The 25,669-nt window shown below is 42.5% G+C and overlaps 1 protein-coding gene across 1 annotated transcript in view; it reads left to right on the top strand.

Annotated features, from left to right (window-relative positions):
- Positions 1-599: 599 nt before the first annotated feature.
- NCMAP (non-compact myelin associated protein) overlaps positions 600-25,669 on the top strand; it is a 222,241-nt gene continuing 197,171 nt past the window's right edge. The window contains exon 1 of the mRNA XM_085647833.1: positions 600-1,099. The gene's annotated coding sequence lies outside the window, so the exon portion shown is untranslated. The remainder of the gene's footprint in view (positions 1,100-25,669) is intronic.

Genomic DNA, 25,669 nt, shown 5'->3' with positions numbered 1-25,669 from the left:
CCCTGCAGAGAGCAGGTCTTTTAACTGTACCATGCATATTCGGTTTTGTGTAACTCATGGCATACTAGACTTAAAAAGAAGCTAGATCTTCGGTTTTTTGAATCCCAGAAAATGTGAAATTACAAACTGATTACACAGATTACTGAGGCTGGAAGGATAAATCATGACATCTTCAGTCGGTCCAGGGTTTTAAATCAACTATGCTTGGCATGATAGATTTTTGAGACTATAACTAGTGTTAAAAACGGAAGGACAAGTCCCAGAATGAAAAGTATTGGTAGCTAAAACAAACAGGATTGGATGAATGGATAACCCTGGCGGATGTGTGCTTATGTTCCTGTGCTTCTCCTGTTTCTACAGGAGGGGCTCATAGCGGCCTCTTGTGCCCATATTCCTGTGTGGCCAAACGACCCTGTGCAATTGATAGTGCACTAGCTTCTAGTACTTAGCTTTGCTCATTCTGAATAAAAACCTACAAGTCCCAGCATGCTTCACGTTGGTGAAAAATATAACAGACATGGCCGGAGGTGCGCCGGTGACATGGGCTGTCACCAGCTCGGTACACCCTCCACGTCTTCTGTCACACACATTCACAAGTAGTCACATGTTTGGGGTCTGTTGCGACTAGAAGAAATCCGAAGGTATGGGTGGGGGGGTTGTTAAGGAATTAAACAGCACCGGCCTTTCCACCCCCGCCCGTAGTTCCTCCCTCCCCTCGCTGGGCACGGGGAGGCAGGCCAGCCCAGCTCTGCCCAGAAGGGGAGGTCCCGCTGCAGCGGCAGAAACTGCTGCCAGCCCGGTTCACCTGGCCGCGAGGGAGTGGCCGAGCCTGAAAAACAGGCTCACGCATCAGCAGCAGCCTGGCCATGGAGAACAGGCGAGCCTTGTGAGGGAAGAGAGCGGGGAGCGCGCAGGGACGTCCCGCAGTACTGCTTCTCGACCCTGGGAGTCTTTTCAGAGGCGGACTGAGAGCGAGAATGGGGAAGCTCATACCGTCGCATGAAGGGTCGAAGTAATGCCGCGCCAAGGAACGCTTTTGCGTGAAGCACCGACGGAGAAAAGTTAAAAGCAGAAAGTCCACGGTACAGGTGAAGCTCAGGTAAGAAAAAAAGTCGCGCGTCACCGTGGGATGGGTGAACAAATGCCACATACTCCAACCGGGCTGTATATCCCAGCTGACCACTTACAAATGGGTTCTACTCTGTCCAAATCGGAGCTTGCAGGTGACTGACCGCGCGCATTAATATTTTATCCAACTCAGTTATTTTTCTCTTTGTATTCTGGCACTTGTAGACCTGGTATTTGTGTAGGATAAAGTGGATTACATGTGACAGAATGCAAATACAACCTCAAATGATGACGTACTCTGAGACCTGGGGCCCTTGATGGTTCTAGTCTGAGCCCATAATAGCAGGGCAGGAAGTCTGACATCCAAAAATGATCAGTCAGCAACTGAACTGAAGCGAGTGATACTTTAGATAGGAAGCTGGCAAAAAATGCACATTGCTAGCCATTCGGTGTCATCTGTAATTTATGAAACGTTTAGTTATGTCTAGCTTTTAGCCAATGCACTTTGCATGCTAGGCATTTTAAGGCTTTTTCTAGAGGAGGGACTATAAGTCCCAGAAGCAATTTGTTATGTTTAGCTAAAAAGATGCGGTTGGTTAAAGATGCAGCACAGTTCATGGGACGGTGGGAGAAAGGTAAGAAATGGCATAGATTGAAGCAAAAAATGAAGAGCCTCGCATTAGTGTACCACTCTGCACCACTGGGGACACGGTGTTCGACCCTGGGCTTTTGATTAATCAATCTAGTGCATTCTGGGAGTTGTAGTCCTGTCATGTCAGTTGGTGGAAACAATTGTATTTCCGCAATTGTCTCATTTTACACGCATGTGTCAATCTGAGCATCCTGCCCACAGCGCACTGTCATTGTGGTGTCTTCCGCAAACAATGCTTTGGGGTTGAATGCCAACCCTAAGTTACAAGTGTTCATCATTACATAATATGATGACTTGCAAGCAGTGTTGTTTAGGGACAGAAGCCAAAAACAACTTTTTATGACCCTATCCTATATACAGCTCAGTATTGAACCCTTCCAAGTTGATGTGCGGTATTTTCTTGAGGAGTTCAGAAGTGTTGCTGTAAAACAGTGCAATTTTGTATTGTCGTTCCTTTCAGAAGTGTGCTAAGTTTTTCTTATGTGAGTGAACTGTTGCGCGGAACCCTTTAATTGCCTTGTCTGTAGCTCACGGCTCTTCTTGCTTTTCAGCCCTGATGCAGTTTTTTTCTTTGCAGATGCACAATATTTCACTATGAGTAGTAGTTGGTGCTGAAAATAGATGCACCATTCATTTGAATTTGGAACTGGAGGAATGTTGCCGATGTGTTTTTTTTGTTGTTTTGTTTGTTTGTTTGTTTGTTTGTTTGATTTCAACAACCTGAAAGGGGTGTAAAGCTTCTTATTTCGACATATCCTGTGCATAAAGCTGTCCCGGCCAAGTAAAGGAATTGTTGTATTCTGTGAAATTACCAGAAGTTTGCACAAGACAAACCCACATTTGTACACCCCTAGTAAATGGAAGGGCTTGCTTAACTTTACCCAAATAGCTTGCACCCCAAATACCCCCCTCTGGAGAATGATTACTGAGCTGTTTCTGATTGGGGTGGGGAGAGCTCTGGACTAAACAGATATTGAGCACCTTCCTTCACAAGGATGTCTACCTAAAACCTATTCTGAATGGTTCCTGCAATCACTCCTCCAGATCAGAAAGGGTTGAGGTGATTCCAGGGAAAGCTTTAGTGCTGATGGTGCCACAATCGTTTTTGGTGCCCCCAATGACTGACTTCCTTCGCAGATTCTCTCACCACCACCCTCCAACCGTGCCCCTCATCTCTCCCTAGCCCTTCTCTCACATGTATTTCATTTATTTGAAAGCGCTACTCATGCCAGTGTAAGGTGTCAGAGCACTTTGACAATCATACAAGTGTGTAAATCGGTGAATAGGAAACGAAAGGTAAGACCGTGAGGGCTACAAGGTGCAGGAGTCGCATGTCATTCATGCAAGCAGGCGGTACATTTTAAACGTGGTTAGACAGGAGAAGCACAAACTCAGGATTTAAGACGTACCACAGTGGTTGGAGTTGGCTTTACTAATAATAATGTATTTCTATCCAAACAAACCCTTTTTAGCAACATTAGGATAATGAAACGCTGAGGAAAAACATACCATTCTAACCTATACCTTGCAATTTACATGCAGCTCTTTGATGACAGTTCATAGCTCACTCTGATATATTAGGATTTTAACTTATGAACTGCAAACAGCAAAACAATCTCTTAGAGACAAGTATTAACCCACTGAGCTATTGACTTAAAATACAATACCATGATCTGCACTGTACACGTTCTTTTCGGCAGGCGTATCAATGAACCCTCTGTGCTACTTTGAGTCAAACCTGCCACTAAAGCCAGACCGGGGTGATTCAGTTCCCAGAGCTGACCTGTGTAAGCATTTCATTCCTTCCCCCTGTTAACTACCAGTTGCATACAAATCTCAGCATCAAGGACTGAACCCACTGAGCTATTTACTTATTTTTTACTACCAAATATCTCTCCCAGGTTCCAACCTTGAAGGAGTGCAGTTCCCACAAGGGAGCAGATATTGGTGTACATTCTCAGCCCTTAGTTCTGTGTGGAGAAAGTCTACTCTTTCTTTTCTTCCTGCACCATCAAAGTTGTTGTTTATGTCCATGCCAAACTAAAATGATCTGTTCACAAAGTAGAGTAAATGTGACTGGTGAGCTGCTGAAAGAAGACTCCAAGTCTGTAGTTGAAATCTCTTAATTATGAACTTGATGGCTCAGACAGTGCCTTTTTATCATACATACACTCAGTATCCAAAGTAACTTGGAATACTTTCTGTAACACATTGGCAAACCCAAAATGGATGTTAGTGTGTTTGTTATGGTAGTGTCATTTGTATAGCGTGCGTCCTTCTTTTGGTATTGGCCGGCTTCGTGATGGTCTTGCTGAGTTTTCCATGGCACACCGGAGTAGTTCTGTGATTATGTGTTCTAGTCTCTCTCTCTCTCTCTCTCTCTAGGTCGGTTGGCAGCAGTACTTAATTTTAGCCTGTGGTTTCTGGTGCTCAACACCGGCACTTAATCATCCACACCGGCGCTTGAGTACCAGTTAAGGACACTTTAATTTTTGCTGGGCACATGGAGAGTATGTTATTCGCCCAGATTCACAGGATGTTAAGCTGATGCCCAGACTCGAACCTGGTACACTGGCTCCGAAGTCGGTAGCAATGGGCATTATGCCACATCCCTTCCCCACACGTAGAGTTTGGTGGTTCTGTGTTAGGCAGCGCTAACAGGAGAAATGGGCTGGTCGAAGCTGCTACCTGACGAGAGCCCCGGCACTACTACTTATTTTTTTTGTTTGTACGAATTAACCACTGGCTGGCAGTGTCTGCCAATGAATTGTGGGTGTATGATGATGTCTGAACAGTGCATCGGCAGGTCTTTACTGCTGCTTCAGCATCTCTTAGGTGGGTGACCTTCCTGGCTGGTATAAATGGTATTCAACGTGGTGATGCAGCTTTATGGCATCTTTTAGCTGTGCTTTACATATGTGTGTTTGATGTGCCTGTGCGATGTTCTTGGTGTTTGATGTGGAAGTTTCAATAGGTCAGATACCTTCTGTTACGGGCAGGAAAATACTTTAATGCAAATTCCCAAATTTCTTATAGGTGATTAGCTAACAAAAGAGCTTGTTTTTTTCATCTGTGTTTCAAATCTTGATATGTAATGGAACCGAGACACATGGAGGTGAATTCATTTGCTCAGGATAGCACAATTTGATCGTGTGCTGGCTCGATGGAGCCCTACTTCCACAGCTATGTTCCTAGATTTTTGCAACAAGTGGCACCTTCAGAGGAGTGCTTCCCTACAATGCAATCCTCTTTAAAAAAAAAAAAAAAAAAAAAACACTTCGGGAATTTTTAACTTTTTCAAAATATTTCTGGACTGGAATTAGAATGGTAAATGGGTCCCCTGGATTATTTTGGGGGTAAAATGCACCTTCTCTAAATAATCTGGTACGGAGTGAGAATAGTAAATTTACCTTTCAGCATCCACTAAACCCTAAACTGCTCTGAGGTTGCAATGTCCAGAGCTCATAAATAGCCTTAACAGAAAACCCCATTTTGAGTGACTAGGAAGAGGCTGGCAGCGGACCTGTAACACAGCTGGCTGCTGTGACGTCCCTGGATCCACAGAAGAGACATGCACGTGCTCTGAGCACCCGTGCTCACGCGGACCCTTCCATGGATTCTTCTAGACTTCACAGGCAGATGTTTCTAACAACTTTTTTTTATACAGCTCAATCTGTTACATTGCTGCTATTTCCGTGCCCTGTAAATAAATGTTACTATTACCCAAGTCATGGTTTTTAATTTACACATCTACGAAGAATGGGCGGCTGTATCTGCCTTGGTGGGGTTTAAACTCTTGACATCCAGGATACCGGTACTGTCAGCAACTAGCGGTCAGTTCACTGAGCCTCCCTTCTGGACACCTCATGCTTTGGCGCGGATGCTCTCCCATCTCTTCCAGAATCTTCCATGATGTCAGGCCAGGGAACGTTAAACATGTCCACCAGTGCGTGTCCTTCACATCCGGTGCTCTGAGTGTTTTACAGTCTCAAAGGCTGGTGTCCGGATCAGATAGGCGAATGACTCTTTCTCCCCTCCACACTGGCCTTGACTTCACCCGCCTGTGATCATATGTGGGACTGACCTTCGAGTAATCTCTTGACGGCACGACGGGCGGTAGCGCTGGGGTCTAAAGCCGGTGGCATGTCGTGTACATGTCTCTGGCTCTTCTGAAGCTCCGGTCACTTGGGTAGCTTCCATATGTCTCTGTACGACACGCGTCTGAGAGGAAATGAGCGCGCGGAACCGCGAAATCTTCGTGCATAAGTTCTAGTGCAATGACGAGCATGAACGCTCGTTGTGCAATGAAGGGGGAAGTGCAACGCGCAATTGTTAGTCATTGTGTAAAAGAAAAAAACACACGCAGTGCACCAGCATTTCTTATCCATGTCGTTTCTGTAAATGCAGAAAAAAAACTTCATGCGCTTCTGTAATACCAGTAGACTCTGTAAACATCCATTTTAAAGCACATTTATTGAAAGATAAAACGTAACATCGTGAATTGCTCAGAGGTTCCCAATCTTTATTTATTTGGTCAGAGCAGTTCCCACTTTTTTTTTTTTTTTTTTTTTTTTTTTAATAAAAACACCAGTTCATGCAGGCTGGAAGGAGATAAGGGTCTCCTTTATTGTGACGTGAGAGGCAGCGGAAGAAGGAACAAACCTTTGTCTCCAGGGTGCATGATACATGAATGAAATGTAAATGTGTGCAATTGGTTAATCAGCAAATCTAAAGGCTGCGTGGGTGCCAGTAAAGGCTTTAATGAAATGAATCTGTCCTTTCAATGGAAACCTAAAAAAGAAGTTTACACTAGGTACAATCATTTTCTTACTAAAACATAACTTTTTTGAAAGGACTGTAAACATTTAAAATATATATTTTTGCATATCTCGTGACAGCTTGTTTATACAGTGTACAACCTTATTCTGTGTGTAATCTATTTTCGGAAACTGACACATATTCACAGTGCTTTCTGCCACAGGCTTAGACCTCTTAGCACAATAAATACAAGGCACTGTTTCCCCAGTGCACCAACTAGGGTTCAATTCTGTGACTGCCTGGTATCACTCACAGACATCTGAAGTGAGCACATTAACAAACCAAGCTTTCTTACCAGAAAAAAATGCATTAACCACAGATTAATTTAAGTGGCATTTATTGTTCAATTAAGGTGTGTGCATTATATTTTATATGCAGTCATATGTAGATGAAAAGGCCAACATGATTGAGAATATTTGGCTGTTTTTACCCACATTGCTGACATCGCCCACCACACTCGATGACCCCGCAGACACTGTACTCAGGCTCACAGTTCCCATACTTTGCTTTATGCACTTCAACCACCACAATTGTTGGGCTTAATAATAAAAGCATACATGAACATGTTTCTAACAACACTACAACAGATGAGCCAAAGTTTGCAAGATGAAAAACTTGTTGATTAGTGGCTGGAAACACTAAGAGGGAAGGGGCAAGCAAGCATTTTCTTTTTTTTCTTCTTCTTCACAGGAGATTTTTTTTCACTGTGGAGAAACTAACTCCAGCATATCCCCAGCAATGTTGGGGGTGGGTGATTCTTTCCATACCCCGGAAAAGGGTTTGCTTCTGCCCTTGGTAGTAATAAATCTCTCAATTGAAGCTGAATCCTGACAAAACTGATCTGATTCTTACGGGTGGGTCAGCAAATCCATGGCACTCCAACTTTTGCCCCCCCCAACTGGGCAATCCCCCTGTGCCAGCTGCTTCCTCCAAAAGCTTGGAGATTATCATCAGTAATGATTTGTCCATGAATGCCCAGATCAGTTCAGTTGTCTCTGCTGGTTTCTTTCAGAGAATAAAGAAGATCAGCAGATTCCTGAGTAGGGAAGCCATGATTCTGGTCACTTTAGCCTTGGTAATCTCCCGCCTGGATTATGCCAACTCACTGTATGTTGGCATCCCCGCGTACCAATTGAGACGCCTCCAATTGTTTCAGAACCAAGCTGCTAGGCTGATTTTTCACCAACCAAAGTGGCATCATGTTAGTCCACTTATGAAAAGCCTTCACTGGCTTCCAGTGATCAAGCGCTGTGCGTTTAAGATCGGTTGTACCATTTTTAAAGCACTTCATGGCAATATTCCGGCTTTCATTTCAGCTAGACTTCATCGCTGCACTCCTTCTCGAGACCTTAGATCCTCCCACTTGAACCTGTTGGCAATTCCCCCGTCTAAACGTAAGAAGTATGGCGGTCTAAGGTTTGCAGTTTTGGCCCCTCAATTCTGGAACTCCCTCCCAGTCGAGATAAGATCTTTTGACCTCTCTAGATCAGTTTAGACAACAGCTGAAGACCTAGTTGTTCACTCAAGCATATGACAACTAAGCGATCTCCCTGCCACTGCCTCGACCGTTACCTGAGCGCCATGAAACCGTTGGTGTATGCGCGCTTAATAAATGCTTTTAGCATAACAGAACATAACCCCTTCCAAAGTGGGAGTAAATCGGAAACGTGTTTGTGCCAGTGGCATAACAATAGCCCCCACGGTGTGGGGGAGGGTGGAGCCCTCCGACACTGTACACTGGCAGCAGGCCCCTGGTCTCAAAGCTCCTGACTGGGTCCGGAGCGTTTGGGGGGGTCCTCAATGTACTGTGCAGGGGAGTCCCTCCAAGTTTCGTTATGCCACTGGTTTGTGTGTGTGTATGTGTGCACAATTGTTTAGGTAATCCCATCCCTGGTATGCCCACTGCCAGTGGGACTAGATTTACTCAGAAAAAGTCTGTGTGCTTATAAATCCTTTTACGACCATAAGAGCAAAAATAGGCTATTTGGGCATGTAAGCTAAATTTGCAAGAGCAAACATGTTTGTGAATTGGACTTAAGGCTACAACTCTTGGCATACACTGATTTGGTTAATGGAAGACCCAGATTAGCGATGTGCTGACCTGCTAGGGGTCCAGAATATTGCAAAGGAGCAAGTCCTGTTATTCAAATAGTTTCCCCCCTTTGTACTCCTTTTCTTTCCCCTGCTGAATATACAATGTACTAAATTAAATGGGTAGAAAACAAAGACAGACTAATGTTGAAGAAGGATGCCGATAACCATCCTTTACTCTCCTTCTGCCACTACCTAGACTTGAATGGAACCTTATGTCATTGTTCTAATACTCATTATGATTTTGTCTTTCAGACCTGTTTTGTTCATAGTTGAGGCAGAAGGTAGCCCTGTCGAAACTAGCATTGGCACACCCAATAAGCCGGGTCTCAAATAGGTTGTTTCTTTTCCTTTTTTTTTTTTTTGCAAACATAAGAAATCTGCAAAAAAATGACAAGTGCAAGAGTGCGCAGGCTCTCAAGCCCTGGCATCGAGATGCACTATTTTTTTTCTAGTGGCTGTACATGTGATGAGGGAACATGTTGTTATTCACAGTACGTGACAGAAGTGGCCCTACCTATTGCCCTATGCTGTAAGCTGCTGTGGTCGAATGCAAAATGAGAACGGCACTCAAACAAATCAGTGAACGAAGAAAGAATGGAAGCTTATTTTTGTAGGTATTTTTATTGCATTTTTATTTCCCTTTTGTGTTTTGCTTTTGTTTTGTTTTTTCAGACAGCATGACGCTATCTCCAGGCCGAACCTTAAAAAAAGGTAGCAGTTTTCCCTTGACAGCAATTTTTGGATGACAGCAAATATATTTTCCAAAAATTCAACATTGGTATTTATGTTAACCCCAAAACAGAAATATGAGGCTTGTGTTTTTTTGCTAAAAGTCAAATCTCGGAGCTAAAAAGGCAGGCGATTTTCATCCAACTGTGCTCCTGCAGAAGATGGCCACTGACACAGACCTAGCCTCTGCCTTGGGTCTGTTGGTGCTCTCATTGGCTAATATAGAGGGTCGATGCGAAAGATCAGGACTGCCTGAGTCTTCGTAAGTCCTTGTAAAACTTACTGTAAGGCTACTGAACACAACTAGCTAGGGTTCCAGGTTACATTTCATGGTTTTATTAAAAATTATGGTCATTATAGAAAACAAAAAGTAATTAGTTAGTTAATTCCTTTAATCAAAATAGTTCTATTCTGCGAGAGGGCTAAACTAATGTGTCTGAAGAAAGCCCGAACCCATTATAAAGCAAATGGATAGACTGACATAGAAATAAGCTAAAGGATTAAGAATTAAGGACATAAACAGACGAGTGCAGAGTCTGCCATCTAAGAAAATCCCTAAGGACTGGCACATCTCCAAAATGCAATAGTTGTTTTAAAGTTTAAGAGCACAGAAGCCACACACATTTCATTGTTATGGCATAACAGAGTTGAAACACAAGGTTGGAAGCTTGTAGACCAATCCTTATTCTAGTAAATGAGATACTTTGTGAGACCCCCACTACCTACTGCATCTCATTAGTTAGATTATGCATAACTAATTAAGGAAATGTAAACTAGCTATGAATATGGATCTAATCAAGCCGGTACTCCATTTTCATTATTTGGGGCTGAGGCTTACACCTAGCCTAGATAGGTTCATAAAACTGATTGCCCGTTAATGCCCCACTAGTGTTGATTTGTTAATGCTCTTTAACAAAACTTTTTCCCAAAAAGTTGCCCCAGAGATTCAGATCCATATTATAAAGGCTCCAGGGGCAGCACTATATAGAGCAGAGATATGGGGCCATGTTAAGGGTAACATTTTATCGCATGCAGAGCACAATTTCATTAGGCAGCTATTTGCACCCTGATCCCATTGTATTTTGATTTGGCACTCAAGAAAGTTGCTTGGAAAGCTGAGCTTAGACCCCTACTCCACTGGCCTAGAAGTTGGACCTTAACTGCCATACAACACTATAGAATTTGCCTTTAAGATCTATTAGCCCAACCTTCTATTCAGTCTATACCTTGGTCCAAGCATATCAGGTCTGTGTTTAGGAAGCTAGGTCTGGAAAGTTTTTGGGTAGCACCAGAGAATCTCACCCCAGGTACCAATATGGTAATTAAATCGTGCTATTGGCGGGCGTGTACGGAGAAGCTATTGGTAGCAGTAGAGGTACCTTGGGCCTTGACTTCTTGGAGTTCAAGTTCAGCCCTAGCTACGAGGGTATGATTGACAAGATTACTTAACCCTTAGCCAGGAACCTGTTTCTGCAATTAAGATATCAGTTCTTACCTATTATTGCCTTTTGTGAGAAGTGGGCAAATGTGAAATATAAGGGTAGTGAATGCCTGGCATGCAAGGGCCCCCTTGAGGATATACCCCATTTCTTATTCTCCTGCCCAGTGTATGTTTCACACAGGAAAGATGGCTGTTGCCTCTGTGTAGGACTTTGGGTGCTAAGAGCTAACTTGTGGGTGCTAGGATTCTAAGAACTGACACCTCGAGGCTGGTGGTATATGCAGTCGCCAGGTATCTCCAGGCAGCCTGGATCTGGCTCTCCAAATGCGTTTGTGCAAAAGATGCTAGTTCATGTTTGGAGAGGTGTTAATGGGCCGTTGGTCCTTTGCTCTTCGCCATGATAGTTACCTCTTGACAAGAGCTACTTTTCTATTGTGAGAGCCTTTCAGCAAAAGGCCTAATTGTTTCTCTATGCTATTCTTTTGTAACTTTAAGTGAAAGATCATGTGTTATTTCTATATTGCTAGTGCGTGCAATCATGAATATTGGCAATTGGTTCTGTCATTTCAACATTTTTATATGGATGTGTTTTTTACAAGATGTCATCTAGCACCCCTCTTGTGGGTTTCCCTAACTCGTGTATGCACCCATAATTTTTATTTTTCATCCTTGGAGAGGACTAAACCTGCTGTTTTTATGTGTAAGAAATGTTATTCTTGTATGCTGCGATGCTTCGGCTCTCATACATGATTATAAATGATTTATATCTTGATATTTATTGTTGTATTGTTAGATTTTATTTGCTTTTATAACTTATTGTCGAGTAAAGCTTAATGAGCTGAAAATTAAGGAAAAGAATTGACAATTTTATGTAATGCGATAACACACTGGGGTTTCCAGCTAATAAATGATATCCAGCAAACCATCAGCAGGAAACCCTGAAAAGTTACATTGCAGACCCCCCTGTTGAGACTTCTTTTCAATGATTTTAGTGAAATGGAAAAACGCACAAGATGGCAGAGAGCGAGATGGGGAGAGAAAATGTTGTTCAATTAGCTGTCGGTGCAAGCCAGCTGAGGCCTAGCCAGGATAACTGAACCATGACTAAATTAGCCATTATTTCTAATTAGTAAAAGTTTGTCTACATAACTGAAGTTATATGTCCAGTCACCAAGGTGAATATACAGAGTTTTATAATAACCTTTAAAGCACACGTACGTTTTTGTACATGATACTTAGATAAGTGGCTCATGTGTCTAACATTTTAGCCAGCAGCATGTAAGAGATATTTTTAGAACCTACTTGCAATGTTAAATGTGAAACTACGGGCCCTAGTTTGCTAACCGCAAATACAGCAAAAAAAGCCAAGACTGGTGGAAGGTGTCATGAGTGACAAGGCCACGTGAGAGCTATGAGGAACCCTTGTCTGAGGCCCGGGCATGTCCGTTTCCATTGTTCCTTGCATCACACATATAAGGAAGAGCCTGGACCTCTTTAGGTGTTGAAAGACCTGCTTAGCATTCCGATGCTGGGAGTGGTACGCTACCTTATGAAGCCATATGCCACCTTAAGATCTTTTTAGATTTCTGATGCGTTAGGTCTCCAAAAGTAGATTTTTATCAAAACAAAAACTTGGAACCACCCTTTCTCAAGATCAGTGTGGGCTCGAGACGTACATTTTTTTTTTACCCAAGATGTTTGGGAGTTGCTTTTCCTGGACTGGTGCAAGGAGTTAGAGTGATCCAGATAACTATTATTTTGCTTGCTAGAACGTTCCCTGCACTCTGAGGGGGAAAAGTCCTCATCCGGACCCATTTCAGTAATTCCGCCCCACTAGGTTGCGTTCTAAGGCTGCTGCCTTACCTACGAGCCCTGTTGGAACTATGGGAGCAATTCGCATCAATTTACAGAAAATCTTCTGTGAAGGGGCCTTGTCTGCTCGTCTTACTCACTGTGTTTATAAAAAAAAAAGTCCCGAGACGAGCCGATAACCGTTGACTATGTTAACGAGTTACACTTCGATGTAAATGTAAATTTTGCTGGGAACTCCCTGGTCCAGTGGGAAAGATAGCTGGGTAGGTGAATGCATGCACTGCAGAGGCGCTAAGGCAACCAGAACGCCGAACGTCACAATCTAGATGGGTCCACTCAGCAGCTCAACCTTGGAAGGCCAACCACGCCTTATCACAGCCTACATTCTTTTGGTAGAGTTAGCTCAGTGTGTGCACTACTTTATATAAGTATTTCTTTTCACGGGAGAGCGCGCCTTCAAGTTCTACAGGCCTCTACTTCCAGTAAATGCAACCCCATTACAGCTACACATACTTAGAATGGTACAGTCTGTGCTCAGCCCCCCCCCCCCCCCCCGTGGCCTTTGATTACTGGACTGTGACCCGCTCTCCTCCCCCCCCCCCCCCCCCCTCCGCAGCACGCAGCAATAATCGGCTGCACCTCATGAAAGTTAACCGTCCGTGAAGGCGCTGTGAGCCAAATGGCCTCTCACTGGACCATACGCTTCTGAAATGGACGTGTGTGTTTTTTCACAAAGCTGCACACAATGCTGTAAGAGTAGTATTCCGGCAACAGAATAAAATCAATACAAACCCGATGACGTAAAAGTGGCAAAATGATTACAGCAATAGCTGCGTTTTTCTCCGTGATCCGCCTATAAATTCCAGTAAAGAAATTTAACATAGATGTATTGACCAGAGGGATAGGGTTAGTCCTACTAGGCCCTAGGTGTGCCTAGACTCACACGTGCTCAGTGCCAGGATACCCTTAGTCCCGGGTGACAGTGCGCTCGGCAAATCTGCATAACTAACATAGTCACCGGTACTAGTTATTGGCCAATATATGGGTTTCAGCATAAGGTACAGGCGGGGCTGCACGCGAAAGATAAGAACAAATTTGTGTTATTGACCAGCTTTTAGGTTAGTTTTAGCATTACCTCATTAATGTGCTAGCCATCGCCCCGCCTCCCCCGGCCAGGACCGGATAGAACGGAGACAGCAGATTACTCTGGAATAGTGGGATCGCGGCGCTTGGAAATATGGGACAAGCAAAGTATCACACGAGTGGGGGAGGGTCACAGGAGGCATGGAACTTGTTTTATATTTTAAACCTTAGACAGAGTTGGAAGTGCATTTTTTTTGCAACATTTCCCCGCCATCACCCGCTTCTCCTTCGACCCGACTCGTCATCTCTACAACTGATGCTTGGGGTGTGTTGAGGGCATTTATACGGGGTGGGTGCTTATCACAATGAAAACGATATTCACCACTGAGTTCTGAGTGACATCAGACAACTATAGCTTTCCTTAAGTCTTTCAATTTCTCGATTAACAACACTCCTCTTTTGGATAGCTACCGAGCTACAATTCTACGTGTGGGGCGCTCAAGTGAGCACAATGGGAAACAAGGCCAACTTGCAAGACATCTGCAAAGAGGCTCTGCATAGAGAACATGCCAAACCCCAAAGCCCAGCTCTGCAGGACTCTTACCTCTCAACATTGCTAATGTTTGAGCGGCAAAGGAGCCCCATAACCCCTTCAGCTTACTCTTGCTTTTTTTTTAACTAGCAGTATTGTTATGACAAGTGAACTTGTATGGCCACCGACAGTGGGGAAAATAAAACGACAAGTTGACCTTGGCTAAAATGTTGGTCTCATAAAAGATGTGGGTTCATTTGTCCGCTATGCATGGACTCGAGTTTAGTTGGATGCTTCGGACCAGACACTTTATAGTGTACGGCAAACAAGACTTTGTTGCGTGGGACAAACACGATGCACTATCTTCGTGCTATGGGAGGCCTTCTGATACCATTGACTGTTTGCTAGATTTTATTTCCTTTCATAATATTGTCTTACTGTTGTAATCAGCACTTCCTGTCTCTCACAGAAAGTTCTTATGCAATCGTATGCTCTTGTGGTCTGTGGCACGGAAACCCGTTTTATAGAACTTATGTAACTTATCATAAGAATATATTTTACATTTCTTCCTGAAATGCCATAGGTTTGATTCTAACTTTCTTAAGTTCATGTTTCGAAATGTTGTACTCGTCAAGGTTAATAGCAACATTTTTCGTCCCTTGAGCAAAAAGATTTGTTGCTGCTCCCCCTGGAAATAGGGCCTTTTCAACACTTCTCAGGACTGTCTGATGCCCCTCGTAGGTGAGGTCATATTTAGGTGGTCAGAATGTATGCATCTCTGGCCACGCCTCCCTCCCAGGGCCATCCATCCCAGTCGGTGAGCTCTCTGAATTTAGCAATACTCGGAGGCCTTTACTCGCTGTGGCAGTTCTCGGGCAGGTGCTTTTGGCCGGAAGTCATTTTCTCATCCACCCTAAACACATTGCACTCATGAATTGTTAGCCAGTGTAGTTTGCACAACACTAGTGACCTGTGGTAGGACTTTGTTTGTTAGGCCAGTGAGTCAATGTGCACATCACAGACTGTTCATTTCAGGATTGTGCTTACTCTTTCATGAATTAATGGCGGCAACATATAGGGGAGTTAACTAATAACTGCAATATTTGGTGTTTATTTACTTACTGTGTGAAAGATGGATTCCGATTAGCACCCATCGTTTTTACTCTAGACCAGGCTTCTCCAACGAGTAGCTCGCGAGTTACCTGTAAGTAGCTCTCCTATGTGCAGGCCAGTAAACTAAATGTGAAGGTTTTGCTTGGCTGTATTAATATACATACACCAAAATTGAAAAGTATGTGTTTTAAACTGACATATCTGTATTTTCAGAAGTAATCTGATGTTTGGAGAAAAACAAGTGAATTTCCGAAATACATTTAAAGCTGATATTTGAGTAATAAATATCCCGGGTAGGAGCATTGCATCTATGTCTGTTCCCCATGTAGAGGCATCCCATATTGACAAAGCCTTTTTTTTAGGTCTCACCTGACCCAGCGCATGCGCTGGTCTGGCGAGACTTATTGAGAGGGCTCCAAAAAGTGCTACCAGGCCAGCCTAGAGCTACAGTGCATGTGCGCGCGCGCCGCGCTTTACCGCGATTACTTTCACTTTCGGCCGCTTTGATGTTTGATCGTGATCGCAATCACTTTCGCGGCTGCACGGCCACTTGGCATAGCCAATAGGTCTCGCCTTTGGAACCTTATAAGTATTTACTTATGCAACTGTTGCATGGCTAAACACTTATAAGGTCCCAAAGGCGAGACCTATTGGCTATGCCAATGCTTATTTACTTTACCGCTGGCAGCCATGCCTGATGCACGAAGGTGGTCATTGCTAGTAATCATACATACGGTGGTCACTGATGTAATCTTGTATGATGTGGTTACTACTTCATCTCTTATAATGTTAGTTGCTCAGGGGATTTTTATTGAACACAAGTAGCCCTTATTACAGAAAAGGTTGGAGACCCCTGCTCTAGGCTAATACAGGTCATGCAATATTTCGATTTTAGGTAACCAGACATTTCAACTCGCACAGTACCCCCATCTTCTACCCCTCAACACTTTCGGATCAAAAACCATTACTAGGTGTACATATAACCTTTACGTTACCAGCTGTAGCATGACCTTATTAATGCCCAAACCATGGCTAGGCTGGATTTTGACGCACCTGACCATGTTTATTCTCAGCAGTGAAATGAGTCTGTTTTAATTTATTCTCCATATGCACAGTGTCCTTACCCAAAATGATTGGTTAAACTGACTCTCTTCATCACGCCCTGCATTAAGGCACCCTTCCCCGTAGCGCTGCAGTATTAAGTTGACATATTGCTGGAGGAATAGAAATCCTGTCCATGCAGTCCAGCAGGGGTCGCCCTCAATTGGTGCTTAAATCCACAAATGCAATGACCCCCCCCCCCCTTGCCCCTCCTTTGGCTAAAGCCCATACTTTGGGCATGTGGGGGCAAGTTTTTTCATGGACCACAGTTAATTTGCAATATATGCTGAATCTTTAGGTCTGGTGTTAGCCAAGATCTTTTGATGTTACTAAAATTATATGTATGGTATACTTCTATAAATGGGCTTTCACTCACCTTTCTTCATCCATTGGTCTGCTCTTGTGCCATTCACATTTTGCTTCCTCCCGCTACAGCAGACCGCATGGGCAATGGGTCAGGCTACTCCAGCCACTGGTTAGCTTCACTCTGAGTGACTGCATTTAGCCTTTGCACACGGAGAACATCTGCACACAAGGTAGTGCCCTTCAGTGCCAGTGTTTTAGTTTTTACTTCATTATTACTTTAGTATTGCCTTTGTTTGTAGAGCCAGATGTGATAGCAGGATGCTTTCTAGCAGATGAGAGCACAGGGAACCCGTTTATCAGTTCCTCTCTCCTGCTGTTGTTAATTCCCTTTTAAAGACCTTTGTTTACCCGACTGCTGCTTTTTCACACCATACCAGCAGCTCACATGAACTTTGAATATAAGCTCAAGAGGCTGTCTATCTTTGCAACCCTGCCTGTCTGTCATTCATTCTTTCCTTCATTCTTTGTCTTATTTCTTTGCTTCTTTCTTTTTGTTCCTCTTTCATTCCTTACTTTCTCTTTCTTCCCTCGTAACTTCCTTCTTTCCTGCCTTCATCTTTTTCTTGCCTTCCTCCTTTCTTTCTCGCCTTCTTCTTTCTTTGTTTCTCTCTCCTCTTTCTCGCCCTCTTTTCTCTCGGTCTTTACTTTCTTCCTAAGGCTGGCAGCCAATGACAGGCTGACTTTTTAAAGTCTGCGTTAGCCCAGACCTTTTGATTTGACTAAAATTATGTGTATAAATTAGTTAACTGTAGGAGTATTCAACCAGACTTCATCCATTAGTCTATTTTCAGTTTTGTCTTTCCCCCACTCCAGCATGCATCAAAGGACAATGTGTCAGCCCACTTCAGCCATTGGCTGACTTCACTGTGAGTTACGGCTTGCTGTTCCTTCACAAGGATAACATCAACACACAATGTAGTTCCCTTCATTGCCTGGGCGTACATTTTTGAGACAAACTAAATTTTTGCCTTTAGCCAATGTTTTTGTTTAGATTGACAAGGGCCCAGCCAGGGGTGTAGCTTGGTTTGTAAGTCTGGAGGGGTGTAAGCTTCAGATTTTTCGACAATCCTCCTGGATAATCATTATATGGTAATCATGATATGGGAAGCAGCGCGTGAGTTTGGCTTAAGGCCAGTTGAAAGAAAAAAGAGTGTGGATTGTGAGGAATACTTAAAACATAGTATTATGTAAAATGACCATGTTTTAAGACCTTCAAAACAGAGACGCAAGTGTGTGTGTTTTTTTTATGAGTGAGTATTTCAAAATCCCAGACAGAAACCTCCTCATGTACTGGACTATTTATTAAATAATATAATTATTGGGGAGTGTAACATCTCAAACCCCCAATGGCCCCCAAACTACACCCCTGGCAGGTTCCCAATGAAAAAAGTTTTGCAAAAACCATAACCAAATATGAATTGTCATAAAGCTGGTGGCCGACACCAGCTCTATTGGCTTTGCTAATGCTTGTTTTTTTGGGGTAAAATATGTAATCCACATGCAAATGTACAGAACATTGTCAAGGTTAATCTGGAAGAGAGACACGTTGGGCCTGAGTCGCAAATAGTTTGGTGTGAGTAGGTGTGACTCACTTCTGGTACTCCTGGCTTACTCTTGGAATTTAAGAGTAAGCCATTTACACTACAAGAGTAGGTAAGTGCTGTATCTATTTGAATCGGACATTCGTTTTTATTTACGCTTCAAATTTCTGGTTATTTTCTCCAAACTCGAGCGTTGAAGACTTCAAACACAGCATTTATACCAAGAACCGACAGGCTGTTCTGCCAGGAGGCCCTATTAACATCTACCTGTGTTATTCTATAGCCTTTAAAAACGCCGAGAAACTGTGCGAGGAAACGGCCCTGTCTCCCGGGACCAGGCCGGGAATGTGGGTTTTTCCTCCGGACCCACAATGCCTCATTCACTGCGTTGTACTGTAGTGATCTGGATATCAGGTTGTGTGTCCTGGGCCTGCACAGCGACACATCACACCCCAGAACACATTTAAAAGTGAGATGAGCCTCGAACTAGTTTCAATACGAGGCTTATATTATCACTCAGATGGAGAGCGGGGCCTTCTCCAGGAGATCAGGTCACTGAAATGAGGCGGTCTCCTGGGATCCGCCTGGGAATGTAAACCGTCTTGTAACACCTTCAGTGAACAATGTCTCCATTCACTGCCTTGGACAGTGAAGGAACGTATCTGGTTACGTGTCCTGGTTTGATAGGCTGTGGAAGGGAGGGCGGTAAACCTCTTCAAAGGTAATGTGTTCAAGAGGAAGGGTCACCGGTACGACTGAACAAAAGAGACCAGTATCAGTAAATATTAATTTGGCATAATTCTGTTATCAGATGTGAAGGTATAACTTCTGTCTGTCACAGTGTTGTACACCGGTTATAAAATAGTAATAAAAACTTTGTTGCAATTAAGGGATTGCAGAATTGTAGCTCTATAGCGAAGTTTCACAAAGTACACATCTTTTATATTTCTATTAAGTTTAGGTACTTAACTCAAATTTGCTTATTTGGGAAAGTACCTGCATTTTTTTTTTTTTTTGCAGAATACTTTTTCTGTAAAAGAAATTTTGCAGGAAAATTTCCTGATTGGAGAAAGTTTTCCAGACTCCCCCTCTCGCCCACCCAGATAAAGTGTCCAGGGTAATCCAATCAGGGAATGTTTGGAAGCATACAGAAAATTACTTAAGAGTTTTTTTTTTTTTTTTATAAATCCTGAAGCGGATGTAGGTTGGGTGCTTGTCCGTTTCTTTATGGACAGAAGTTACAGAATGTTCTCGAATATGTGTACACAGGCAGTGGTGATTCAATCGAAGGCTGCAACCAGGGCCGGACTGGCAGTAGCGGGCACCGAGCGTTTCCCCGGTGGGCCGCCAGGGTGGGGACCGGTGATCACAAACGAACATTAGGGCCAGACCCTGAAAGAAAAGTGACAAATTAGTGTGAGGGACACAATATAAATTGAAGGTGTAATTATTGCAAGGAAGAGCCAATTTAAACCCAATAATTCCCTGTTTATTTAATCTATGGGACCGGGGAAAAATAAAAAATAAATGTTTACTCTCATTTGAAAATCAAGTTCTTGACTATCATATATGTTGGCCAACCTCCTCTCTGAAATAATACAGCTCTAAACATAAAGGAAGTGACTTTACATAGCTTTTGACACACACGGAACACAGGGTTGACACAGTGTTCCTATTTTGTCCAATCGTGAAGGGTGTGTAGTGAAAAATGCAGAGAAAGAAACAGGCTAGTGTTGCTGCGTCTGCTAAAAAAAAGGGGGTAGAGCTAGCAGTAGCAAAAGACAAGTTCAGCTTCTGGATAATCCAAGGTTTTTGTCAGTCCAGGCAAAATAGCATTTTGCCGCTGGAGGTCTCCCTCTCTTCCAATAAAAAGGGTATTTTAAAAGTATCAAGATCTACCTTGATTTGTAGATCATCATTTCAAATACTATGTGCGTGCTTTCTTTTCAAGTTTTCACACCAAGCCAGACTCGACCTGCTGTGCATGATTTGTGCTATCTGCAAAGTAATTCCAGGTTGGAAAGAATGCAAAACTGTTTTCAGCAAGTTTACATTTCGTGGCGCTTCTCCATGCAGAATGGCTTTGTGAAGGAAAAGATACTGTTTTCTGTGACGCCTATCTCTGGTGAGCCATTTTGTAGTCAAATATGAACACAAAAAATACGTTGCACAATTGAGGACTTTGTCCCAAAGCTAAACACTTCACAAATAGTGCAATTCTGCTAATCGTTCTTTAGAAATTTGCTACGATTGGGGGAAAAAAAGAAATGACCTTAAGTGCCTAATGGATATGAATCTGTGACTCTGTTTCATATACAAATGTGAGCAGTTGTCTTCGAGAAAGTGACACTAGATATGCAAACAATACACACCTGCTTTACAAACATTTTTAATTTTCATTGTCTTGCTCCATGCCTTGCGTGCTACAATTTAACTTCACGTCCTCCAGAATCGTTCTGGTTTACATTTTTCTGCTAGGATTTATTGTTTGAGCTTGGACTGAACAGCAAGAGCTCTCTTGCTCCATTTCAAGTGAATGCTAGTGCTTTACTGTGTCACTTTCTTTACATACATGATCACTTTGAATCCTACAGTAGACTATTAGTTAGAGTGGAGGGTAGCTCACCACAAGTAATAATCTCACGGTTCTAGTTAGGCCCAGTAAAGGTTTCAGTAACGAGAGCTCATCCCTTGTTAGCTTTGGCACAGAGCAGGCTTAACTTAAGGAATTTATGTTAACTGTTAGCAATCCCAAAAGAGTTAAGTCAAAAACACAAAGCAAAAAAATTCCACCTCAATTTATAAAAATAGAGAATAATTTAATGAATAAAATGACCCCAAAACAACAAAGATCCAATAAGGGCAACTGGAATATACATTTTTAAAGTATCAAATAAAAGTAACGCCAACAGTGGTCATCTGGCTCCATTTAACCAGGATATATGCACGATTTGAGCTTGACCACGATGGAGCATGGGTTGGATACAGAAACAAAGTTAATCTTGATGGGAAGTTTTACCTTCTGACTTAGTCTCTGAAATGGAAGCAAAAATCCTTAGCGGGGCAAACTAGAAGGCTCTTGCCACAAAGAGCTCCACAAGGCCGACTAGCCATCGGATAAGAGATGATGGGTATATGAACCATGATAACAAGAAGGTTGTTTTTGAGCAGGAATTAGGGAAATTATTTATTGCAAATTGGTTTTGAAAATTTCAGTAATATACAGTATTTTTCCGATCGTAAGAGGAGAAGGGTAATAGCCGGAAGTATGTCTGATTAGGAGTAGGTATTATCTATAATGTCAATCACATTTATTATAAAAGTAAGGCAAGTATGCGACACACAAAACCCGGCGGCCAATTCAGAAATGTATAAATTGCTTCAATGATTTTATATTACAATTTGCAAAACAATTTTTAAGTAATGCTTGACCGGAGTTTTTTTGCTATAAAATTCAGAATACTTATTTATATATACAATCACCACCTCCCATATTATGAATTCGTACCGCATTTTGCACTTTATACTTATATTTAAGCACTGCAAATACCACAATGCCATGGGGCAATGTAACAGGAAGTGATGTCAGCAGTTTTGGTATTTAACATCAAAGTTTGAAACTGTGTAATTTACCCATGACAAAGGTCTTGGTTAGACGGAAACATGTAGGCCAGTTGCCTGGTCTCTGTTAACATGATCTATGTGGATTGTGTAATAAAAATCTTTTGCTGAACCTTACTGGTGAGTGCGGCCAGACTTCTTGGAAGTTGTTGGAAAAAAATTGTACGCCGTGGCTCTGCCGTTTGACTGGCTCGCATCGCCGCAGTAGCGCCAACGATATCCAGCTAAAGGGGAGGCTAATTGTGGAAATATGTGTGTGTGTGTGTGTGTGTGTGTGTGTGTGTGTATATATATATATGTATATATATATATATATATATATATATATATCTCAGTTATCCGATTATTTCTTCCAAATAATCACGCAGCACACCAAGGGATTCTTCCAAACGGGTCTCCTTTATTCTGACGAGACACCTATCTATGCGTTTCGATAGCTTGACGCTACCTTGCTCACGACCGTATATATATATATATATATATATATATATATATATTTTACCTACTGGCGGTCGCCAGTAGGTAGTTATAGTTAGGACCCCTTTTCCATAGGAAATCCGCAACATTCTATTTTGAATAACTTTGGCGCCGGTCGATGAATCCTCGCGAATTTCTCAAAATAGGTGGGGCGCTACGCTCCGCTCCTACCCTGAAAGTCTCGGGGGGATTCGTCAAGCGGGGGCTGAGATAAAAGGGGGGTCCCAAAACGCGTTTTTCCCATGCATTTTTCCATAGGACCTTTAGACAGAGCTACAGCCCGAACGGCTGAACAGAATTACTAGAAATTTGGCAGAGAGGTAGTCCCTATGTCAAGGAAGTGCCTTTTGTAGGTTTGGTGTAAATCTGTTCAGTAGATTCTGAGAAAATAGCCTTTAAATCAATATATATATCTGAGCCCGCTTACGGTACGCTTACCGTACGCTTACCGTACGCGTACGGTGGCGAGCGCGATTCTGATTGGCTCTTAGATCTTAGTAAACATTCATTCAACTATTACATCAAATCCTCTCGTGAACTCTATCTAACCAGTGTCCAGAGTTATGACCTGTTAATTAAAAAATGGTATGATAAATCCATGTTGGGGACTGATGAGTATCTATTTTTGAGAAAAACTACTCCACTGGTGGCAACATTTTATCATATTCCTAAAATTCATAAGGATAATGTTAATCCACCAGGTAGACCCATAGTCTCCTCACAAGGGAGTTTAACAGAACATATGTCCATGTTTATCGACCATTTTTTGTTCCCATTCGTGTCACAATTAAAATCTTATGTGAGAGACACGAAAGACTTTTTGAGGAAAGTGAATAGTCTAAACTGGGACTCCAAGTATGTTTTAATGGTATTGGACATTACTAGTCTGTACACATGTATAAAACATGAAGATGGGATTAAAGCTGTACAGTTTTTCCTCAATAGACGACAATTGAGATTTGCGGAACATAATTCCATGTTGATTGAATTTACAAGGTTTTGCCTTTCAAATAATATTTTTTTTATTTGGTGACCAGTACTATAAACAAATCTCAGGGACTGCGATGGGCACTTGTTTCGCCCCCAGCTACGCCAACTTGTTGGTGGGCTGGTGGGAGGAGCAAGTGTCCCGAACCTTTGTAAAAGGAGAAGTGACAGGCCAGGTAAAAGCATGGTATCGTTATATCGATGACCTGTTCATTGTTTGGGAGGGTACTATGGAATCAGCGGAAGGATACATTGAGGATCTTAACACCAATAACCTTAATTTACACTTTTCAGGTACAGTAAGTCCAGTGGCAGTGGACTATCTGGACCTAAAGGTATTTATCTCTGAGGGGAAATTAGAAACATCCTTGTACCGTAAGGCCACAGCGGGGAATTCGATCCTCTTTGCAACTAGTAATCATCCCCCCAAACTGATACAGAGTATACCATATGGGGAGCTATTACGATTAAAACGCAATAGCTCCAGAACCTGTGATTTTGAATTGGCAGCTAATCAATGTGTAAATAGATTTCGTATCAGAGGATATGGACAGACATTACTGGAGACAACACTCAATAAAGTTAGAGGTATTCCTAGACAACATCTGCTAGAAGAGAAGACAGTTACAAGGAAAGATTTGGTCGATACTCATGAAGGCAAATTCAGAATGATTACGACATACTCTGCAGAGTCTAATTTCTTGAAGAGGATGTTAATAAAAAATTGGCATATTTTGAAAAGTGATGCCATCATAGGGGATGATATTCCTGATCATCCGATGATTACCTATAAAAAGGCAAGATCTTTAAAAGATAGATTGGTTAGCAGTCATTTAACCAAACCAACATTACAACAGGGCACCCTGAAAGATATGCAAGGGTTTTTTCCATGTGGCAAGTGTAAGGCGTGTTCTAACAGCCATAGAGTACTTAACTACACAATACCTAATGTGAATTTAAAAAAGCCCATTAGAAAGTTTTTGACTTGCAGTACCCCCTATGCTGTCTACTGTCTCGTTTGCCCATGCGGCCTATTGTACATAGGCAGCACTATTCACTCGTTGAAAATCAGAATACTAGAACACAGGAGGGCAATATTGAAAGGGGATGCTTCTTACCCTGTAGCGAGACATTATCAAGAAAAACATCCAAGTAGCAAGAATGTTCTACAGTTTTTCAGTCTAGATTCTGTCCCAGAAAATATCAGAGGCGGCGACCGCCTGCAGAAACTGCGGAGGTTAGAATCACGTTACATTATTGACCTTCAGTCAAAATTTCCGTCAGGTCTTAACAGTAATGAAGAGCTGTCAGTACATTTGGGAAATTAATATGTTATCTAGAATAATATGTTTATCAGGATATCTAATGTAAGTGTGATGGATTTTGTCCTCTGGCTGCGGCGACCTGCTGCTGTTGTGGCCGCTTTGATTACCAATTTGCTATTTGTGTCAAGACTAGATTAATTGTATTATACAATAAATTATGGAGTTCTTGACAGCCAGTGTAAGCCGATACACGGCATCATCACGAGCATTGCCGATACACGGCTCAATCATGAATAGAGGTGGAATGGCAGCCATCTTTCAGTGATGCATTAATTTGATGTTTGATTTATATTTGATGTCGGCGTATATTTCCAGTGAATAACACATGGAACGCTATGCATGAATTTGTATATAATGTATATACTGTTGATTTGCACTGTATTTATGTATATTGACACATTACAAGATGGCGCTGGTGATTCCACCAACACTTTACGCTGTCCTATGTCTATGTCTATTATACCATGCCACGCGGAGATGTAATGTATAAAATATGGCGCTTCCCGGTGTGTTGATAACACCGAGGAAGGCAGACCGCCGAAACGCGTCTGTTCCGGGAATAAAAGACCTGTTGCCACGCTATCCGTGAGTGCTTATATTCTTTACAAGTTAAGAATTTGGAGCGTTAATATATATATATATATATATATATATATATATATATATATATATATATATATATATATATATAACCTACTGGCGGTCGCCAGTAGGTAGTTATAGTTAGGACCCCTTTTCCATAGGAAATCCGCAACATTCTATTTTGAATAACTTTGGCGCCGGTCGATGAATCCTCGCGAATTTCTCAAAATAGGTGGGGCGCTACGCTCCGCTCCTACCCTGAAAGTCTCGGGGGGATTCGTCAAGCGGGGGCTGAGATAAAAGGGAGGTCCCAAAACGCGTTTTTCC

The sequence above is a fragment of the Triturus cristatus genome, chromosome 3_2, assembly GCF_964204655.1.
Source record: "Triturus cristatus chromosome 3_2, aTriCri1.1, whole genome shotgun sequence".
Taxonomy (NCBI): Eukaryota; Metazoa; Chordata; class Amphibia; order Caudata; family Salamandridae; genus Triturus; species Triturus cristatus.
The sequence above is the reverse complement of the archived record's forward strand: the minus strand, read 5'-3'. Positions and strand labels throughout refer to the sequence as shown.